The sequence below is a fragment of the Folsomia candida genome, unplaced genomic scaffold (assembly GCF_002217175.1).
Source record: "Folsomia candida strain VU population unplaced genomic scaffold, ASM221717v1 Fcan01_Sc010, whole genome shotgun sequence".
NCBI lineage: Eukaryota > Metazoa > Arthropoda > Collembola > Entomobryomorpha > Isotomidae > Folsomia > Folsomia candida.
The window spans coordinates 2795144-2818322 of NW_019091202.1; the positions used below are offsets into that span (position 1 = coordinate 2795144).

At 35.9% G+C, this 23179-nt stretch overlaps 3 long non-coding RNA genes across 4 annotated transcripts; all 3 read right to left on the reverse strand.

Moving 5' to 3' along the window:
- Positions 1–4769: 4769 nt before the first annotated feature.
- LOC118436888 lies at positions 4770–6427 on the reverse strand. Its single transcript, XR_004835762.1, has 2 exons — positions 6308–6427; positions 4770–5779 (listed from the first exon to the last, which is right to left on the reverse strand). It is a non-coding gene; the product is annotated as an uncharacterized LOC118436888 (long non-coding RNA).
- A 979-nt stretch (positions 6428–7406) lies between these two features.
- On the reverse strand, positions 7407–8643 carry LOC118436852. Of its 2 annotated transcripts, none has more exons than XR_004835734.1 (2): positions 8425–8643; positions 7407–7899 (listed from the first exon to the last, which is right to left on the reverse strand). It is a non-coding gene; the product is annotated as an uncharacterized LOC118436852 (long non-coding RNA). The 2 variants fall into 2 exon arrangements; XR_004835733.1 differs by having other exon boundaries at positions 7407–8176.
- Positions 8644–8893: 250 nt separating this feature from the next.
- Positions 8894–12562, reverse strand: LOC118436760. Its single transcript, XR_004835690.1, has 3 exons — positions 12284–12562; positions 10087–10285; positions 8894–9970 (listed from the first exon to the last, which is right to left on the reverse strand). It is a non-coding gene; the product is annotated as an uncharacterized LOC118436760 (long non-coding RNA).
- Between the last annotated feature and the right edge of the window lie 10617 nt (positions 12563–23179).

Consider the following 23179-nt stretch of genomic DNA (forward strand, 5'->3'; position numbering starts at 1 on the left):
CATTTCCTATTATTTTCACTCTAATCTATTACAAACTCCACTTTCCACAGACGAAAGTTTTAAAACATTTAACTTATTAAGTAGAATGTCGGGGTTCTCGAGAAATAAATTCACTTGTGAAAAATTTTGCAGTAATCGACAAAAACTCTGTACATATTGTATGCTGCATTATTTTTTTTACACACTCCTGCGGAAAATTTGTGTCGCTATAGTTTTGAAGAACTGTATGTGCATAATTCTGCATAGGTTTCATCAGAAATTGCCCTGCATAAAACTTTTCTGCAGAAAATTGGCCCAATTAAACAAAGCCGTTCAAATTTTTAATCTTCAAATTATGCAACGATCTGGTTGCTTTGACATCTCTTTCAAAAAAATCGTGTTAATTAGAGTACAACACAAGGTGGTTTACGCGAATGTAAGAATCGAATGTGCAGTCAATATATATGTTGCAATATTTCCGAACAATTTCGTATTGTCTGCATGATTTTAGTTATCACTAATCAGAAATTAGTTTTTTTTAATTTATGAGAAAGTTTATTATGGAAAGTGGTTGTTTATGCCATGTGACTTTTATGGAATAAAAATTCTGCAATATGACCGTTATGGAAAACGGATTATGCAAAGTGACCGGAGACGCGATAAATATGCCTTTGGTGTGCACTCTAAACAGGCCCCGTTTTAGGTATAGGCGAGCTAGGCAACTGCCTAGGGCGCCAAATATTTGGGGGGCGCCGCTAGGCGCCCCTATACACTAGATAAAAACGACTTTGCTGAACTTTATAATTTAACGTGGAAAAGGATATAAAAACTAACTTTCGCCGTAACCTGTGGACAAAATTTTATTTGTAAGTATTTTTCACAAATTTTGACTTAAAAATCCTTCCAGATAAACTAGCCATTTCTTCGTAACACTGACAGTGCATAGTGTTAGATAATTATCTCTGATTTGGGGAAATTGTATAAAAATGTGGGTATTTGGATTTTAACTCGACTTTTCCTTAAAACTTCCAGACAAAATTAAAATAAACCGTAGTAACGTTAGAAGTAGCTCACCCTGTAATAATGATTTGGTTATAACTTGCCCCAAAGGTGCAGAAAAATGCAACAAAATAGATACATAATTTTTTGCAATTAGGCACCAATGGTGCAGAAGAATCCAACAAAGTGGATCAATAATTTTTATGCAATGTTGCACCAATGGTGCAGAAAAATTAAACAAAATAGATCAATAATTATTATGCATCGAGAAGATTCCTCAAAAAATTGTGCATCACTGGTGCTAAATTACCTACCAACGATCAACGATAATTTTGAAAAATTTGTCAAAATTGTATGATCATTTCTCCCGGATATTCTGCATTATTGGTGCGTTTTGCGTCCCTGCCTCCAATTATTTCGCATCATTTTGTGTTTCCGATTGTTAGATATCAATGGTCCTATTAACTTGTTAAAAAATTTGATTCGGTTTGTTTAGTACCAATGGTGCGCCTAACGTATCCAATAATGGTCAAGGGGCTTTATAATTAGCATCAATTGATGCAAAAAATTCGTTAACAACCAGACGGACAGACGGACGGACGGACAAGAGGAATTCAATAGCTCCCGTGCTACGCAGGGCGAGCTAATAATACATTAAGTTTGTCTAAAAGTTCAATAAAAATTTTGTTCTGGTATTCAAATGCGGAGCCGAACGGCGTATTTCGACCTAGAAGCACATCATGAAATGTTCAGTCCAAATCTGGATCTATTCAAAACTCTTCAAATTTTAGCCAATTACTTAAAACAATTACCCAAGCCCCATTTTTGCTCAGAATTACCATTAAATTTTGCTTAAAAATCATTCTCAAAACTTTCTAATTTTAGAAAATTAATTTTTTTTGAATTTTAAAGATTCAAAAATACTACGTGCACGAAAATATGAAATTTTATAATTTCAACTGAAGAAAGTCTGGACAAAAATTGTTCTTAATTTTTGAAGTCGGATAAAATTCGGAAAATGAGTGCGTCCTGAAAAATCAAAATTTTCCCAGAAAATCTATTTTTAAGTTTAAATTTTTTGAAAATTGTATTTGTAAATTGTATTTTTAAATTACACTATTTTTAAAATTAAAATTTATTTTTTGTATATTTAAATACACTCGAAAACACGGTTTGGAAAACAAAAATATGTGTCAGCTTATTTCGGGGCATACATAATTTAAAATTAGTCCGACCATATTCGGAAATGACCACCTTAGTTATGTATGTAGTGTGATTTTAATTTTTAATTAGCAAGGCCTAAAAAAGTTAGAAATTTTCATGCGGCTTCGATGACATAAAAATATTTAATTTTCTTTGCAGGGCTTAAAAATATTTGATTAAATTTATTAAACAAAATGTCGATCTGTGAAGATTAAATTAAGTAGTTTGATATGCAAATTTGTGTACGATTATGTACACAGATAGGACGGTGTGGTAAAGTCAGTTTACTAAAGCGTCTGCGAGCGCCGACGGTATGATCACGTGGGGGCGCAATTATCGTTTTGCCTAGGGCGCTATATTGACTAGAACGGGGCCTGACTCTAAATAACATGGAGATAAATTGTCACCCGGTAACATGTACAGTGCTCTATTTTTGCGTAATGATTAAGGAGAAGTTTCGCCCTCAATAGGGAAAAAGTCAAAAACTCGTGTACGTGACGTCGTTATTTAAAAAAGTGAGCATCTTTAACTAACATCAGTTTTTTTATTAGTCTTAGATTTTTTAACAACGACATCACATGCATGTTCTTATTTCCCGTTGGTAGGCAAAATGTGTCCGTAATCATTACCCAAAAATAAGGAAATACAGCACATATGTATGTACCTGTGCGGGTGGCAATTAGTCTCCAAGTTATTTAAAGTGTGGGAGGGCGATCCAACTGGGTGAAAAAATTTACGGGTTAGAACGGCACGAACATTTAATTTTTAATGATTAACAGGGTGGTGTAAAGGTCTCGCTACAATGGAAAATTTTCTGAAAATTTTAGAATCAAATAAAAATATGATGAAACATAATGACAAAGTTCTTAAAATGTTTAATTTCAAAGACAAAATTTCAGTAAATGATGGAAACTTACGAATTCTTCACATTGCCAAACGTTCCATTGTAGCGAGACATTTAAATCACCCTAAATAACGAATGGAAAGATGTGAGTGCACTTTTAGAGTATAGATCTAGCGAAGAACTGTCCTAAATTAAACTAAAACCCATGAAGGTGCAAAGAGAAGGACTTACATATCTGAAGTCTTATCTAACTTACTTAATCAAATTAAGTTTCGGGCACAGGATGTGGCCCGGACTCTTACATATCTTATCTAATGTTTGTCTTCTCCGCCCCATGCCTCTGCACGATTTAATAGTTAACAAGTAATAAACTACCTACCTACTCAAATATTCATAAAATAAGATTTTTCTCCAGGACATCCGCTGCATTGGTGAGTGATCATACATACAGGGGCATTCATATATTACGCTATCAAAAATTCTCTATTTTGGCCTACCCACCCAACGTAAATATTAAGGGATATGGAATTTTAACATGGGGAAGATAGGAAGCCATAAACCACCCACCCACTAAAATCATTGCGTATTTAATATATGAACGTTCCCTAAATACCTAAACATTGGAGTGGTGCAGTATTATTTATACGGTCGAAATGATAGAATTCGTTTAAAGTGTATTTTTGATCGAAAATCGGTTTGGCCAGACGTACATATTTACATAATGTGGAGTTCTCTCCAAGCTTCCTCTTGTGCACCACGTATCTCTCTCTCGCTCTGCATCTGGATCCTCTTCCATCTGGGTCGCGGGTGTGCCAGGGCAAGTAAAGTGTGTCCCAAGGCCTTTTCGCCATGTGAGCCTCGTCCACTCACACCCCCCACCTGCGTGCCTGGTAACACCCCCTGCCACACCCGTCCCAGCAACGACAAGCTGAGCCATCAGGCGAAGATGGATTCGCCGGACCAGTGCACAGGAGGATCTACGCTTTGGAGGGACTCCCCAAGTAGGTTTTGTTTTGGTATATCGGGGTGGTGACCGTGGGGAGTGGTTGTTTGAAGAGTGGGGGAGGGGGTCGTGCATGGCGGAGGGCAGCATAGTCTGGTCTACGGGGGTCCCATGACCTGGCTGTGTTGAGATGGGGGAAGGGACAAGTGGGGGGGTCATCGGCCCCGGCTACGGCTTCCATGGGGGACGTGGGCAGATCCCACGGTCCGTGGATACCCCCCGCCCAACAACCTTCAACTGTCTGCTTCCGCATGCAGACGCCACCCTCATTTGGATATCACCAGCACCCCACGGAATCCTCCTATGTATCACTGCCATACATTTTCCTACCTGGTGTCCAGTTTGGACACCAGGTAGGAATGGTGTATTGGGCCACCTTCCCAATACATGTAGAGGTTTTCCGAACTATCGGTTTTCCCTCTACACCCTTGCTACTGCTGTTATATACATATTATCATTAGATTGTAGCCTAAAATATTATTATGGTGTGTGATTAGCCTTATTGGGATGCCGTGTGCTACTTGAGGATCACGCCCTCAACTTGAGGCATACTTTAATGAATTGATTGATTTGTGTAGTATAAATGAAACTATGTATGTATGAAAGCATTTTTGTATGAAACGAATGAATGAGTATGATTGTAAAAGCTAACGCTACATCAATCTTTGAATAAAGCCTACCTACCTACCTATTTACATAATGTGGGATGAAATGTTCAATTATTAAAATTCTATCAGAAAGTTTTTGTAGAGTTTGAATAAAATTATTTAATTATATAATACTTGAATTTTTATCGATATGGTATGTGGGCTACATAATGTGGTGCATATTTGATTTTGGGATGACGTAAGCTGAAAAGAAGCTACTTGATCATACCTCAGCGCCGTAGCGACGGTGGAGAGAGGTGGAGAGACACTCTCCAGGCCGTACCGCCAGGGTCAGTAATAGAATACACTAGATAAAATCAGGGATTCAATGGAATACACTAGATAAGATCAAGGTCAGCAGTAGTATACACTAAATAAAATCAGTGTCAACAATAAAATACACTGGGTAAAATCAAAGTCAGTAATCAAATACACTAGGTAAAATCAGGGTCAGCAATAAAACACACTAGGTAAAATCATGGATTCAATATTTTTGGGGGGCATGTGAGGCCGTACCACGGCCAAACTCTCCAGGCCGAACAAAACGTCGCTACGGGCCTGTCATACCTGTTCACTTTCATTCACTATTTATTAACGATATACATTTTTTTTAACGTAACTATTTTCATGCAACATAGGGTTCCACGATCCAATGTTCCTCTGGGGAATAGCGGCAACGGTCCCCCATTCCCACAATTTGGTCAAATTTGTTGTCCAAACATTGGTTTCGTTCCTTTGAGAAAATGAAGTTGCCCGTTACAAACCAAGTCTGCCCGGGCAATCCGGCCTGACAAGGGGCAAGTACTGCCCATCGTTGGTCTTCCTTGACCGTGACGCAGGCACGTTTGCCTTCCGTGGTGGCATTGTCGTGCGCCATAATCCTGCCGTCGGGGGTGACCATCCAGGCAAAATGGGCAGAATTGTCGTTCTCCCCTACAACGAGGGAGGGGTACTTCAAACTGGAAAGGGCCTTTTTGGTGGATTGGTTCGTAATGGTGATTGGGTTGTCGTCCGAAGCGACGAATAAGGGATGACTAAGGGCAAGGAGGGAGAGAAAGAGGCACGTCGTGGAAGTCATGGTCTGGCACGTGGTTGCTCAAATATCTGAAATTGGGAAGGAAGTTATATCTTAGCTCGGCCAAAATTAAAAGATGTTGAGGCCACCCTTTGTATTTAACTGTGCTAATATATAATAAGACGCGTGTCAGCGGGTCAACCTTCATGCTACCATATTTGGATGATTTTACCATTCAAAATGGTAAAATATAATACAGATGTACAAATTCACAGCATATTTCTGTTAATAGATATATCTGAAAGTTTCTTTGCATAAGAGAGATTGGCTAAACTTTTCAAAGTTATGGAATGATTTGTTCCTTAGCGACGGAATTTTGCCTACGCTTTAATACATTTTTCCTAATCAGATAAAATTTATAATAATCTGATAATACCATAAGTTGACTCTTGGCTAGTAAATCTATAATTAACGATATTTGAATGTATGTAAGTAGACAGCAAATTATTTTTAGGTTGGTGAAATATACGCACAATGTATAAGGAGAGATTAATGGAATTTGTAGTTAAAAAAATTGATCCTAATCAGAATTGAAATCGCTATTTCATAAAACTTACGGAGACGTAAAGGTGATTACCATAAGTTAAGTGGTAAACTGTTCATTAGTACAACTTTTCCGAGAAACTGGAGTACCTAATTGGCATTTAGGGAAAGAAATCGCAGTTTTGTGGTTAAACTTGAGTGAATCTTCATTCTTTTTACGAGGTTATTTTATATGTACGCGAAGCTCATTTCGGATTTAAATAAATTATTGACACAAGGTAACTGATAAAAATTCCAGACACTTTCTTGTTCATTGTGCTTGCTCAAGCAAAATATTTGAGAGTAGGTTGTCCCCAAAATTAAGTCAAGACTATAATCTACATACACATACACGCAGTGAGGTATAACTGAATATGTATTTAGAAGACGAGTTATTGATACGGTGATCCCAATAATTTCATCCTTCAAACCCAAAACTTGTTAAATATATGCTCGAACAGGCTTCACAGACAAATAAAAGATAAAATTAAAACAAATGAAAACGCAATTTACGTTTGTTTGTTTGTTAAACAAACTATATAAACTTGCAACCTTATTAAACATAAATGTGTGCTCATATACTGCTTTATTTGCTCGGAGTCCATCAAATGAGGATACGGATCTAAATACTGCCCAATTACTTATGTAGATGCACCGTAAGTTGGAAAAGTTAGGAGAATATAATTAATAATTTGGATATTTGAACGCTGACCCAAATAATCTTAGGTTAATGCTTCCACAACAAAAGTTATATACATAAATGTTTGACCATGCATACTTAAAAGATATTTAAGAATAACATGAAATATTCGAACTTTATCATTTGAATGAAAATGACTAAAAGATTCTGACATTTCAGATGAATGACCGTGACTGAGGGGATTTTTATCTTCTTTTATTTTTCACCCTATGCTTACTACATGAGGCGTAGTAATATTAAACAATGAATTACGTTGAAGTGAAATGAAATGAATCTGAAAAAGAAAATGACTCAATGTGTATGCGAATATTCTCTCAGAAATCGAGATTACTGATGTATGAACAAAAAATAATTTTAGAAAACGTGGTATGGAATTAAGGTCTGTCGTAATTATGCATTTCCTCCGAAGCTTTCATGTTTTTCAAGCTCTTGAGTTATTATCTTGTCAAAAACTTTATTCAAAAACTCAAAAAGTCAAAAACTTTTATTCACCAATGAAATGTTTTTGTTTACTCAAGTCTTGGTCCCATATAAGGTTCGATTGTCCATCTTTCCTGTGCCGTAGCACGGCAACGCTTATACTTTCCCACAACGTTCCCTTCATCGACCAAGCATTGTTCTCCTTCAGTAAAGATAATGAAGATGCCCCCTGGCCTTATTTCCGTCACGCGACAATAAGGTTTATTCAACTCGAGGTTAATGACTTCACAGGAGTCAAGCGTCACGTTCACGTCTTCTTTGCTAATGACGCAGAGAGGTTTGTCGTACGCCCGAATCATGTCGCCGATGATAAGCCAAGCAAAGTCGGTAGAATTGTCGTTCTCACCCACAACAAGGGAAGGCCACTCCCGGCTGGAAAGGGGCATTCGGGAAAATTTGTTCGTAATTGTGACCGGCTTGAAGTCCTCGGCTACGAGAAAGGGAACACTTATGGCCAGGAAAAGAAGGAAGGACGTCAAGGAAGTCATGGCACGTGGATTGTGTAAATTTCCGAAAAAATAAATTATATTATAATTCGGATATATTTAAATTTTGCAGCCACCCTTTGTATTTACGTAGCAATGCATAAATTTTAGTTATTGGTTTCCTAGTTAACCGCTATGCGATTAGGGGCATGCAAAATTTTGCCGTTTTCCTCTTAATATCTATCAAGGTTTCTTTAAGTCGAAGAGATTAGCTAACTTGTACTAAACTTTTCAAAATTCTGGAATGATTTGAGTAAGAAATTCCCTTAGTAAAGTGGATACTATTGACTGGGAACTGGTTAAGAGTGATGGAATTTCTTCCCGCCAAAAACACGTGCCCATTTGATTAACATTGCGAGCGGGCTGAAATTCAAATCAAATCCATCACCCTTAACCAGTTCCCAGTCAATAATAAAATGCAAATCAGTATTTAATAAGCTCGTCAAGGTGTAAAAGTAATTATGATAAGCTAGTTTGCAAACCGTACATTTTACAAAGCTTGCGCTAAAATTGAGTAATTTTGACTCCAGTGCGCAAGTCAAACGCTCTAGCTTCTTTGTAATTAAACTCGAGCTGTTAATGTGTCGTGATTATTTAAAATTGATGAGTTATGTATAGTATACTCATCAATCGAAATTTTCCTTTCGAAAACAGAAGTCTCGAAATGTAACCCGATACTCTAAATGATGTAAAGTTTTCTTGTACTTTGTACCTCCGAAGCCTTAAATAGTGGTAGAATAAATCAACTAGTTAAACTCGAGTGAATCTCAAATCTTTTTAAAAGGTTATTTTATATCTGAAATTCGCTTCGAATTAGGATAAATTTATCGTCAGAAGATGTAACTGGCACAAAATCCCACATTCCATTCACCTTCCATTGCATATCCATTGTGTCTACGACAAAATAAATATTGGGACAAGGGTTTACCCCAAACTTAAAACAAGAGCACAACCTACACACGTACGCAATGATGTATAACGAATCGTGGAGAAGATGAGTTATTGATACGGTGACCCCAATAATTTCTTATGGATTCATACTTCAAACCCAAAACTGGTTAAATATATTTATTCTTGGGCAGGCTTTACAGCAAAAAAAAAATAAAAATTAACGCAAATGCTAACGCAATATACATACACACCTGTTTGTATCTATGTTATGGTTATATTGCAAAGTCTCGGTCTAAATTAAAACAAGTGTGTACTTAAATACCAAATACGTATATCCATACATATGTACTTATTTCATAGAGAGCTGGACGAGTTATTTCTGCTTTAGTACAGACGATTAGGTTGAAGATCTCCTTTTAATGTCAGTTTGGGAAACATTTGTATGTACGGCGCTGGTCGTTTAGCTTAGTTCAAATATCGTGACCCCGCAAATAATTTTGTAATTGTTAAATTCTTGAACTCTGCGATACCCTATACTTTACCCGTGAAAATAAAACATTACCCATTTATGTATTCGTATCTTGGGCCCTCAAAGTTTGACAAGTACATACATATACCAAATAATTTCTAGAAATTGTACTGGCAAAGAGGTATAAAATACTTGACAGGTTACTAGTGGATGTTACTCGGTTGTCAATATTAATGTATCTCGGATATTCGGTTCCACATCGATGTATAAGTATTATAAATAAATGCATCGAATATTTAAATTTACTTATTATCTATGTACATACGTATGTCATTTCATGTTACGTAATACAGATATGTAACAAGAATTTCATATTAAGAAATGATTGTCCTGTTTTTCTACTTAATATACATATGTACCAGAGTAACAATGGCAGGACATTCATAAATTGATTATTACTTATTGTACTTTTAAACAAAAAATGATTTCCCCCTACTAAATGCTATAAGTATAATCGACTTGTGAAAACGGATGATTTGTTAATTACGAGCATGATTTAGAAAACTTTGGCGATGGGGATTCCTGCTGTATTTTGCGCGGTCATCATTTTTCTCCCCCTTGTTGTGCATTCCGCTGCGCTGCCCAGCGACGATACCTCGGGAAGTAGGTAGATCTAATTTAACACGATAAATATCCGATATACTTTTGTCCCTCGAATTTTAAGGATTTATTACCTAAATCCCGTTCTTAGCCACAGTAAAATATGTCTTCAACGGATGTGATTCTTACCAAGAATGCCAGGAATCCAAGTCACAGGGGAGATTCAGGTATTAATATGGGCCTCATACTACCATTAAACCATGTATCGAGAAGAAATGCCCTCCGAACCAAGTGATAAACCCTTTGTTCGCCAATGACACATACTATCATGGGTGGACGAAGGATATCTGTATTTCCCGGTGGGTACTGAGAACATCGTGCCTTGATCCTGTCAGAAAAGGTAAGAACTTGATAAGTCTGTTGTGCTGAGGTTGACTGCAAAGATAATCAGTCGAGGTGGACTTGGTGATGTAACCCTGCAGAATTTTTACTCAAACTCAAAGTGAACAAACTATTAATTGATTACTTATTTGTCCCCTGGGCGGTTGATTGAAACATGTTTAATCATTAACAACTTGGCACGATACGACTATTTCTTACTGATTCACCCGTGGAATTAATTGACACCATGAAATAATACGATAAAAATTGTTATATTTGACAGATGTCAGAACAATACCTTGCCTGGATTATGGACCTATGTAAATACCAAGTCTTTGGCGATCCTATGGACTGCAAAAAATTTACGATATGCACAAAACTCGACAACAAGAAGTGGAACATCAGCACGTACACGTGCGATGAGCGGACCGAGTTTAACAAGTTGGCCTCAGCGAACGCCTCATTAGCTCAGGTGGAACATCCTTATCAATCCTACTGTGTACGCGAATTTGTCGAATATCCGATTCATTACAGCCTCGAGACCCATCCACTGAGCATATTCAAATCACGTGGGACATATGGCCTATGCCAAAAACGAGGTCAGTTCTTCCCCGCACCTGGAAGCTGTGTAAGTTATGTGAAATGCCTATGGCAAAACGACGATGGTTCTTGGGAGGTGTATCAAGATACCTGCAGCAACTTGCAAGTTTACAGCCAACTAGATGGAAACTGTGTCGGAACAGATGCGGTTAACGCGCCAATATGCGAAATCCCGAAAGGTTCAAATTATAACAATGGAACAATTGGCGATGCGAAAAATATTTGCAAATAGGAGGGGGAAATGGTGGTAAGATTGGAAAATTCGGAAGATTGGGATTGCGTATCTTACTATGTGTGTGAGTTGGGGAAAGATACTAAAAAGGAGTGGACCCTTCGTGCAGGCAAATGTCGTAAGGATATATTGTTTAGTAGCGAAGAGGGAACATGCCAACACACCCACTTTGATAAAGGGCCGAAGTGTCTGGTTCCTAAATCGGTATCAAAATGGTATAAAGGAATATTTGATTAGACCAGTTATACTATGAAAAAATATCATACATACATACGTAGTTTACAGTTTTATTTCAAATTCAACTAAAAATCTTATTATAAATTTAATGTATAATACGACATTTTATACTAAACTAAACTGATAATAAACAACTTCATTTGAATTTGGCGCCATGGCGTGGCGCCAAATTCGCCAAATTTGCATGTTTTTTATTTTTGAAACAGCTATAACTTTTGAAATCCTGGACGGATTTTCAAAATTTTTGGCAAAAATCATGACAAGGAGTTCAAGTTTCGTATCCAATGAAATTTTTTCGAAAATTATCACTTTTAATTTTTCGCAAAATTTCGCAATTTTTTATAAATGGGTGTTCGTCGAAAAAATGCTAAAAATATTTCAAAAATTATAAATTTTTTATTTTTATTTTTTTCTCAAAACTTTCGACTTTTGTGATCATTTTAAGCATACAATTTTGAAAATCCGATATAAACTGCAAAAGTTATGTGGGTTTGAACTTGGTCGAAAATGCAAATTTTGAACCTTGGCGCCACGCCATGGCGCCAAATATGAGTTTTGCACGGAAATATGAATGGATCCTTCATCTGGGGCCCTAGTAGATTCTAAAAAACATAGTGGGTGCCCTGGACTCAAACGACAGGTCGTGAGTGTCCCTTGTGAGCTAACCAGAGAATTTGGAACTTGTAATTAAACCCTTTGTGCTTTTGTATGTAAATTGAGGTATTTTCCAACTAACTCCATTTCCCCATTAATTCAAAGCTTTTTCTTAAATATGACCTCGCCTATGTTCATTTTAATACACAAGTTAATGCACAAGTGATCTTCTTATGTACATAAAGTGCATGTTATATAATGTAGAACCGATATTAGCATTTAATACAACTGGTGGATACATAAAGGTTAATTGCCAAATTTATAAAATTAAAATGTACTTACGTTACGGCAGAGTTTACATACACGCCAAAGCAGAATAATTTGTACTGGTGGAGCGAAACGATCTGGAAGTTTTTAAACTCTATTTAATCTTAATCGTTTAAAAGTTCATTTTATACATACCTCAAACGCACATGGGATTGGAATAAATTTAGCGTCAGAAGTGTCAACAACTAAATACTGGAAAGAGAGCTGCCTCCAAAAATAAAACCAGGCCTTTATCTACACCCTAAGAACTCCGGTAATAAAATAATACCAAGCGATACTCTTATTGGTATCGATATATGTACTTGTGTATGACTCTACGAAGTAGTATTGATAAATAATCCAGTAAGTAATCCAGTAAATAATCCAGTTTTGTAGCAAGTAGTAGCTCCGTATTGAAGTATTACCACATCGGTAGCAAATTTTTAAGGACAGGCGTAATTTTAATTCCAATGGGGTATAACTTTTACACGGAGAAATCGAAACGTGCCTGATCATACGAGATTTCTAACAATATATATAGTACTGCATACATAACCACGGTGTTTAACTATATAAATACAGGGTGGTTTAAATGTCAGGTTACGATGGAAAATTTTTCAATGGGAAAAATTTGTAAATTTCCATTAGTTATGGATTTGGGATTGAGATTTTTATTAATTTTTATCAACGCTCATGGAACACTGATGACAAAACTCTTAAAATATTGAATTTCAGAGGCAAAATTTCGGTAACTAATGGGGATTTGCGAATTTTTCCCATTGAAAAATTTGCCATTGTAGCCTGACATTTAAACCACCCTGTATATATATATATATAGCAGGTCTACTGATATATATGTAGACCTTCTAAAACCACCTCCGTCAACCAATTTATCTCAATTGGGCTACGAAAGTGCTACTATAAGCTGATACTAAATGTGAACAAAGTTAAATGATGCTTAAAGTTCAAAATTTAAGGATTTGGTGACCTTAAAAATTAATTTCTAGTTTAATTTTATTGCCATCATACATATGTCTTCGACCTAATCGTGCACTAAATTTTCACACAAAAAGTTTTAATTTATCCAATCAGGTCGCATGGTGTAGAAGAAAAGGTAGCGGGAATAAACATAAAGTAAAAATAAATTTTTAAAGTAACCTAAGCCAAGGTTGCCTAATTTTTAATTTCAATTCGATCGAGTAATTTAACTTTTACGTTTGGGATCAGCTTACATTAGCTGTTGAGTAGCCCTATTGAGATAAATTGGTTGAGGGGGTGGTTTAAGAGGGTCTAGTTAAACACTCATAACCATGGAAAAGATTAATTATTTATACATGCTGTGACCCCAATAATGTTTGATTTATCTTTCCAGAACAAAGAATTGCACAAACTGTTGAGCAGGCTTTCGTAAACAGAATAGATTGAAACAATGACAACGAAATTTTTCGGTTATATTGCAAACTCTCAATCGCATTGAACTGTCGTAAATAAGTTTATTGAATACTTATAGTAGGTTAGCCCGAATGTGGTTATGCATTTCATAAATACGTATGTTTTTACCCGTATGTATGTACATAAGTCCATATTTATTTATGTACATCACATTGATGTTATGCAGTTAGATGTGATTTTATCAGGTTTGGTAAAATCACGTTAAATAAGTCTCTGGCCAAAGACGATTTATTTAAAACGAGTCCAAATCTCGATTTGTAAAAAGATAAGACGGTAGTCGGGTATTGAATGAATATACATACATACATACATACATATCAAAATTACATCGTACACTCTTAAGGTTAAGGTAACTCTTAAGAATTTTGTGATACAATTACCACGGGCAGAGATACCATGCAATTATATCGCTTTGGTGATAATTTATCACCGAAAGGTAACATAATGCAGAAACTAAATCCTGCTCAGCCCCCTATCGTGGTAAAAATTACAGGGTTACCATGCGGTTGAATTTGCATACACTCTTAGCAAAACGGTATTGAATCATCACCAAACGGGAGCCCACATGACTTAACCAAATTGTGATAATGTTTTACCCCACATTGTAATAAATCTTCCCCACAATGTGTAAACGTAACACTAGATAGTGAGGATTTAACGTAGTAAATACCCCCGGGTAGCTGGTAGCAATAATATTTTCCGAATTCTGAATATAAAAATAAAATTTTGAAAATAAATATATAGCAACAATTATTCAAATTATTTATTTAGCACGTTTGTAATCCATACGCATTTTTGCTAAAACTCGGTATGTATGTACACATTTACGTTGTCTTTCGCATCCTCTTCCCAGAGGACAGATAAAAGATAGAAATTTGCAAATTATTAATTTACGGAATTGGAACGAATCTAATCAATAATTATGAAGTTGTGTTACTAATGATGGTCATCTGCATATCGAGTGATGTCGCATATTATATGCATACCTGTTCACTTTCATTCTGTGGAATGATCGTGACAATGAATGAGAGTGAATGAAAATGAATTTTCTATCATTTGAATGAAAATGACTGAATGATTCCATCATATAACATGAAGTACCGCAAATGTAAGGATTTCATACTCCTTTCATTTTTCGCATTATTAATGCTCAATATATTTGGGGAGAAGTAAGAAATGCGGTCGGATGAAGTGGAAATGAAATGAATTCGAAAATGACGTGTATGTACGTGAATGAAAATCTTCACTCACAAATCAAGGGGACTGAGTTTTGAATGATTTTTTTTATATAAGGCATGATTCTAATACAAGTTGTACATACATAAATCTCAATAATATGTAAAATACCAATGAATTATTCAGGAACAAAATTACCCTCAGCTATCCCCTACTTAGAAATAATCCTCTCGACCTTAAACTCCACTCGGAGGATTTCCCCACGCTGTAGCCTACCCGCCAACGGGCTGAATCACTACTTATGACGAGACTGGGTGAAGGTGCGGTGTAGGTACCGGATTTCCTCCGTCTCGCGGCCTCCTCCTCGTCCCCCTTGAAGCTGACGGGATCCTCCCCCTTCCACTCGAGGGTTACTCCATCAAGAAATTCTCGGTTGGAGAAAATGTCCAGAAAGTAGTCGTTAGCGAGAGGGGTAAAGTTTGCGTGAAGGGACAGGGGCAAGATGAGATTGATGTGTCGCGTCCGGTACACCTGGATTAAGGAGATTGCAATTATTTAAGTTATACATTTGTAAAGTAAGGTGTGTCTGTGATCTTAAAACTTCACTTATTTGAAATTTATCTCCCCTCCCGTACATAATTTACTAGCACGTGCTAGACTGCTTAACCTTTTCACGACAAAGTACACACATTTGTATGAATTACCTTGACACCAAAATTTCTCAAAAGTAATAACATTTCTTTTTATTATTTTGTGGACAACTCGAAGGTAAAAAGTGAATTTTCCTTGATATTTATCCTCTAAAATTTTGCAATTTTCCCTATACTGATCAATATTAAAAAGTGGATTTTTTGCATTTTCATTTTAAAAACACTTAAAAATTTGGTACTGGTTGAAAAGCTTAATTAGTTGCTATCAGGTGTAATTAGGAAATCTACATAACATCGCACCGAAGGGAAATTGTATTAAAAAAGCAGTGGTACGAAAGAGGTTACATGTATGTCGAAGGGATGGATAAAATTGAAACTTTAGCACAAACCCGGCCATCACCGTGGAGCCAGGATTCGTCTCCGATCACGTTGCTGGAAGAGGTCGGGTCCGTGGCGATCGACGGTTTCCATATGGAAATTTGCTCCCCATTCTTTCCCCTAATCGTCGCTTTGTTCTTCACTGTTAAATGGAAACATTTGCATCTGGGTAAGGAAAATCCCGGGGTTTTGCTATTGAAAACCCATTCCCCGGGGTTTTACCTGGGTTTTGCGGGTAGTCGGGGTAGTCGGGGCAGTAGGGATTATGGGGGCAAACTGAGTCAGTGTCTCACGTATTAAGTTCAGAAATTAATGGAAAAAAATCAGTTTTTCAGTAATTTCGCTACAAAAGTGCTTGTTAATTATATTTTAAAAAGTAATTAATTTGTTGAATTGCTAGCAATGCCCTGTTATCATGTTTTGTAAAATTTGAAAACCCCGACTACCCCGACTACCCGTGGGTATTGCTCAAATTTGCTACCCCAAAACCCACCAAACCCCGCAATACCGCAATACCCCAAAAACCCGGGGTAGCATACCCTGATTTACATACAGTTAAGTTAAAGGTTTTATGTACATTTGTTCAATGAAAATAACAGAGAAACAAGTGTCATGCAATTATCAAAAATAGGGGCCTCGTTTCCATAAAGTTGTAGCAATTATATTTCTTTAAAATTGATTAAGGATCTTTTGTAGGCGGGGTATGGATAAATTTGAATTTTTCTGTCTCGATGTTCCCCTCTTCAATGTACTCAAATTGTAATTTTGAGACGGGTTCATCTCCATGCGGTTTTGACAAGGTAAGATTTTATTCATTCTAAAAATTGGTAACATTAAGGGTTACAAAGTTAGGAGCTTAAAATTCGCATTTTATATTTCCATGAGAAAATACGAGTGTATTTTTTCGGTTAAATAATAAAAACTTATATATGTATGTTCTCATTGAACAAAGAAATCGTAATTCTAACAAGGGAAGGTCCGCGACTGCTTATCGTGTCCAGGGTACCCACTATGTTTTTTAGAATCTACTAGGACCCCAGATGAAGAAATCATTGATATTTACGTGTAAAACTCATATTTGGCGCCATGGCTTGGCGCCAAACTTAAAAATTTGCATTTTCGACCAATTTCAAACCCTCATAACTTTTGCAGTTTATGTCGGATTTTCAAAATGTTATGCTTAAAATGATCACAAAAGTCGAAATTTTCGAGAAAAAAAATAAAAATAAAAAATTTCTAATTTTTGAGATATTTTTAGTATTTTTTCGACGAACCCCCATTTGTAAGAAAATTACGAAATTTTGCGAAAAGTTAAAAGCGATAATTTTGGGAAAAACGTCATGGAATACGAATATTGAACTCCTTATCATGATTTTTGCCAAAATTTTTTAAAATACGTCCTGGATTTCAAAAGTTATGGCGGTTCCAAAAATAAAAACATTCAAATTTGGCGGATTTAGCGCCACGGCACGAAGCCAAATATGAGTTTTACACGGAAATATGAATCCTTCATCTGGGGTCCTAGTAGATTCTAAAAAACATGATGGGTACCCTGGACACGATAGGCAGTCGGGGACCTTCCCTTGTAAGCTAACTTTGTAAATCTAATAATTTTCGATTTCTAGGTGGAATAAAATTGTCAATTAAAAAAAAAACATAACGAGATAAACACCTTAAAAATCGGCTTTTTTGAATGCATGGAAGGAGGGAAAGTTGAGACGCAAAAATTCAAATTCAAAACCCGCATATGTATAAGACATGCCTACATAAATACTCACCATTTTCCGGATCGGAATTAACCATCAATCTATCATCCTTCCAGGTCTGGACGAGGACAAAGTTGAGGCCCAAATCTAAACCGGAAGGACCCCCCGTAAAATATGGGGTTACCCCGGTCGCGTTGCTATCCCCACTAGGCGGGAAACCTTGGTCGTACCTCCACCCAATTGGAGCCACCCATTTACCGGATCTTTCTTCCAGGTGAATCGACGTCAGCAGGAAGTGACACGCTATTGCAGTAATGGCACTACAAATCCAAATGGCACAAAAGAGTATCACTAAGTGTACTAAACGCTGTTCGTCTTCTTTAGAATCACGCTCCGGAGAAGTGGAACTTGTGCACATTTTATTTATTTATTCTTAGGTGAGGCATAGTAACCATGATCACATGAAAAAATGCATGGTTACGGCGAAGCCTTAGTATGCAATCAGACCCCCCCTTCAAATATTCTGCCAAAGATTGTGGCAAAACGACTAATCGTATCAAAATGGTGTAAAAGGCAATCGTGCAGACCTTGCTGGGTAGATGATGCCCGTCAATTCGAGGGAGATGACAATCTTATTGTAACGCATTTAAAATCGATTTTAAACTTTCAAACGACTGGCAAATTCACTTTTACCATGCAATGATAGTGCGAGACCCTGATTTTCATGTGCAGAAGTCTATAACGCGTTATCTAAAACAAACCCGAGCGAAATCGGATAAGAAATGAAAAACTTTTCTTGGTAGCATCCGCAACCAGTTATAATACATACGTTAATTATAATGGTTCTTCATAACTTATGATAAATCCACGTTTCTATTAGCAACAAGCACAATAGAAGCATGTAAGATCTGTATGTAAACCTGTGCCTGTATGTATACACTTTCAGAAATCCAGTATAAAAATTGACTACCAAAGTGGTATTCATTAGTACTACTGTGCGGTAATAGGTCGATATTAAAGCTTTACTATATCGGTAGTAAATTCTTACCCGCATAATTTTAATACTAATTGTAAGCAGTAGCAACCACTTAGAATTCTATTAGAGATTTCCAACAGTGTGTATACATACATATTTGTTGACTATGAGTTCACGGTTGATGGGGGAATTTAATTTGGTATGCCTCAATCTACACCCAATGCAACGCATCCGGGCTTATGAGGATTTAATTTAGTACCTACTATTATTATTGGTGACCACTTAAAGAGACTTAAAAACAAAAAAATAAACTAATTCTTTAAAAAAAACTTAGGTGAGGCTTGCTTAAAAGGAGAAAACAAGATGTCATCATCGTGTAGTAAAATAATATGCTGAATCAATGTTCATTTCATGATTTATAATTTTCGGTAAACAAAACAGCAAAGTATATGCGTTTGGGACCATTTGTCTCGCCGTGGGCCGTTTTGTGAATTAAAATAATTTTAAAATTTATTAGTGTTCAGAGAATTTGTTACATACATGCGGTAAATACGTCGTATGGAACAATACATAACTTTTTGGTTAATTTTATCTATTTCTGATCATATTTACCAAGCGTATAAGTTAATTTCTAATCTAAACTATATAAAGCAGGCGAGTGTATCGCTGCTGGCTGGCTGGGTCGCGACCCAGCCAGCGACCGGTCGGTGGCTTAGTTGAGAAGTTAGCATCTTCTTTTCTCTCTCCACTCTTATGCAGAGAGAACAGGAGAGGCTAACTTCACTAATGTTGGGGTAACGGGCTTATCGACGGGCCTATTTTGCACGTCGATCGATGGGGTTCTACACTAGTATACAATATTACATGCAATAGCAGAACATGAATATTTTTTAAATGTAAACCTATGCTAGAAATATATTCAAAGATTGCTAAATCACAAATTAACAAAGGTTAATTATAGCAAAATTTTAATATTTATGTAAGATGGCATTTTTGTATTCAATTAATCACGGCCCACGGCAAGGCAAATGGTCCCAAACGCATATACTTTGCTGTTTTGTTTACCGAAAATTACAAATCATGAAATGAACATTGATTCAGCATATTATGTTACTACACGATGATAGCATCTTGTTTTCTCCTTTTAAGCAAGCCTCACCTAAGTTTTTTTTTAAAGAATTAGTTTATGTATATTTCCAAAAATATTGTGCAACGGAAAATTTATGAACTTTGTTGCCACGTGGACATAAATATGTACGTGATGCGGTGTGTAGAAAGACAGCGGGAAGAAGGGTAGCTTTTTCACAGGAAGTGTATTTTTATTATGGGAAGGATACTACTAAATTTGGGGATAGAAAAGGGTATCTAGGGAACGTCCATATATTACGTTGGCAGAAATTGCGATTTTTTAGATCATATTCCTTCCTACACTCTAAATACATAAATACGAAAGGGGTGGGTTAGTGGTGTACAGATCGGTGTTTTTTTATAACGTAATATATGGACGTTCCCAAAGTGACCCATCCACCAGACCATCACCTTGCTCGGTATCCTTTTACACGTTTAAGGATAAGTTTATGTGCCCTTCTGAAAAGTAAATGGATCCATTTTTTCCCATTGAAAAACATATTTTCCATTCAAGTGAGATGCACATATTGAAGCGAACTTTTCCCAAAATTCAATCGGTACACGGCAAGAGTTCTCTTCTCATGAGTTCTGGACGGATTATGGGGAATTTATGATAATTAAGTTTATATATTTACTGAATTGTAACGAATAATTAGGAAAGCATAATGTGCCGGAAATTGTCATTGTGCAGAGTTCAACATAACAAAAACATGGTGATGTATCATGTGACAACTGCACACTCTAAATAAAATCATTACCAAATCATTACCAAAATGCACACGTATATGACTCTGCAGAAACGGTAATAATAACCACCGGCTGGTAAAGAAATTTATTGAACCCGAAGTGGTAATAAAGAACACTTTTTGGGATAAAATTCATACTATGATGTATGACAGATGTACTACAATATGTAGTAAAATATCTACCGCCTGGTAATAAACCATACCACTTTGTGCACGGTGTGCTATTCACCCCGGTATTAATGCTTTGTATTACGTATACCCCATTATTACCAAATGTTGTACAGATTTCCACCGAAAAGAATAGATTTTTTTGTTTCTCTTTACAATAATCTTTCAATCAATTATATTTATTGCAAAATCATTTTGAAACATGCTTGCATAATTATATTATTAAATTATTAAATTAAAAAACTCAAATTATAAAATACTTAAATTATAAAATTAAAGTATAATGCAAACTATTGTGTTACATACATACACATGTATATACAGATTTACATAAAATTTAAATTAAGCTAAATATTTTAGAATTTTTGTCGTACACTTATATAATTACCAACCGTTTTACAATTTTGCATTATTTCAAAGCAATCAAGTATATATAACTCTTTCACGTTAGCAATACTAAACATAGAATCCGAGTATTTAACTTTAAATGAAAAATAATGTCGATCGAAGTAATCTACATGCAATTCCTGGACGACGAAGAAACAATTGTCATCGTTTGTTAATATAATTTCAGAAATTAATGCAAAGTTTGGATAAATATCTCCCATGCTAAGACATATCACAAAGTTTAATTTATAATTATAATGTCGGTACCATACTTGATTTGATGTAAATATATCAGTTTCTAAATCACAATTCACAAACTCTGGAACCTTTCTTAACAACTCAATTACGTCAAATGAGTTTGAAAAATGGGATAATTTTACACAATAAATGTTGTCACATCTTATTTCTTCAGATGCAGTATTTTTGAACATAACTGAGCTATACTGCTGGTGCCGCATTGCCAAAGAATAACAAATATTTTTGAAGTTTTTGAGATTACTTGCAAGCTGTGTGAAATAATTGTGTTTTCCTTCAAACCTCATAGTCCTAAGAGAAATTAGTGGCCCAGAGCGTCTAATTACATATGCATAGTGGCACATGAAATGGTGCTTGGGAATTAGACGACTTTCTGGGAAAATTTCTACAAACAATTTGTGATGGGAGCACACTAAATTGTTCAGCGTATCCAAACTTATCTCAGAAAATTGTCTACAGAAAACCAAACTCATTATTTCTAAAAGTTGTAAAAGTAATTCCCAAAATTTTAGATGCTTTTCATCGGAAATGAGATCGCCGATAATAATTGGCAAATGGCGAATCAAGCACCATGATTGCGCAGCTTTTTGACCTATTTTGTTCCCTACCATATCTAGCCTTATGGGACTGGGTTTATTTTTTGAGTCAATATATCCGAAATTATAGGCTAATATCCGTTGATTCAAAATTTCTACTGTAAAGCATCCTAAATATATTAATTTTTGCAAAACAAGTTTGATTTCATAAGGCACTACGCCCTCTAACAGGTCGTGCATGATGTCAACAGTTGGAGAATCGAGAAAATTAAAATATTGCAGCTCATTAAAAATACAAGGACGTTGTACGCCGTGACTTTTTTGCAATAAATGATAAGCATAATTTTCTCTATTCCTAACTATCATGTCTTCATGTCTGAAATTTTTTTGAGCTTCGTCTTTGGAAATACAGCAGATTCGACAATAGTGATTTGAATTGAAAGATTCTGAAAATCCTAGAAGAGAATTACCCCCTAAGTTATCAAACACTAATGTACACAAACTACCAAAAATTGTCCCAAGTCCTGCTACCGTAATTCCATCACGCTCTAGCTTTTGCAAATCTGGAAGCAAATATTTAAATATTGAATTAATTCCGTATTTCTTTGCATCTTCAGAATAAAAAAGCGCTAATCAATTAATTTGGCTTAATTCAGAATTCAAAAAGTCTGGTAGATTTCGTAATACAAAATAAATCCCCCCTAATTTGTGAACACCCCGCTTAGATCCTAACGGGTTGACAGTTTCAAAGTCATCGTAGAAAATTTGAAGTTGTAAAGAGTTTGGGTGACCTGAATATAATAAATTTTCTTTAAAACTTTGAGACGCACTGTAGCATGAATAATTTTTGTCACTTAAGCATTGATCAGACTGAAAATAATTTTTGAAATGTGGAACAGAAAGAATTTTCTCCAAAGTTTTGAGTAAGGGTACGTACATAAATGTTTCAGCTACAAATACTTGCTTCCTTTTATAATTACTAATTCTTAATTCCTCTCTACAGCCCAACGAAATTTCTACAGGGAAAAGTAACTTATCTTTGTCTGCAAACAGTTTTTGCCTTTGATAGACAGATTTTACCTTCCGGAAAGCTTGCAACAATGGCTTTATTTTCAAATTTAGTGTGTCATACTCCTGTTCACAAAATGGCTTCACAATTTTTAAAATTAAATCAAAACTCTGAGAAAAGGTGTGTGACAATTGTTTAACAATTAAGTCTATACTGGAATTAGTAAGGCCAGTTGCAAGTAACGAATAGCAAAATTCACTAAGTTGTTCTATCATAAATTCGATTCCTGTCTCTACGGAAATATTTTCGATACCTCCGGCTACATCCTCATTTTCATCTTCACCGAACAAACCTAATTGACTACT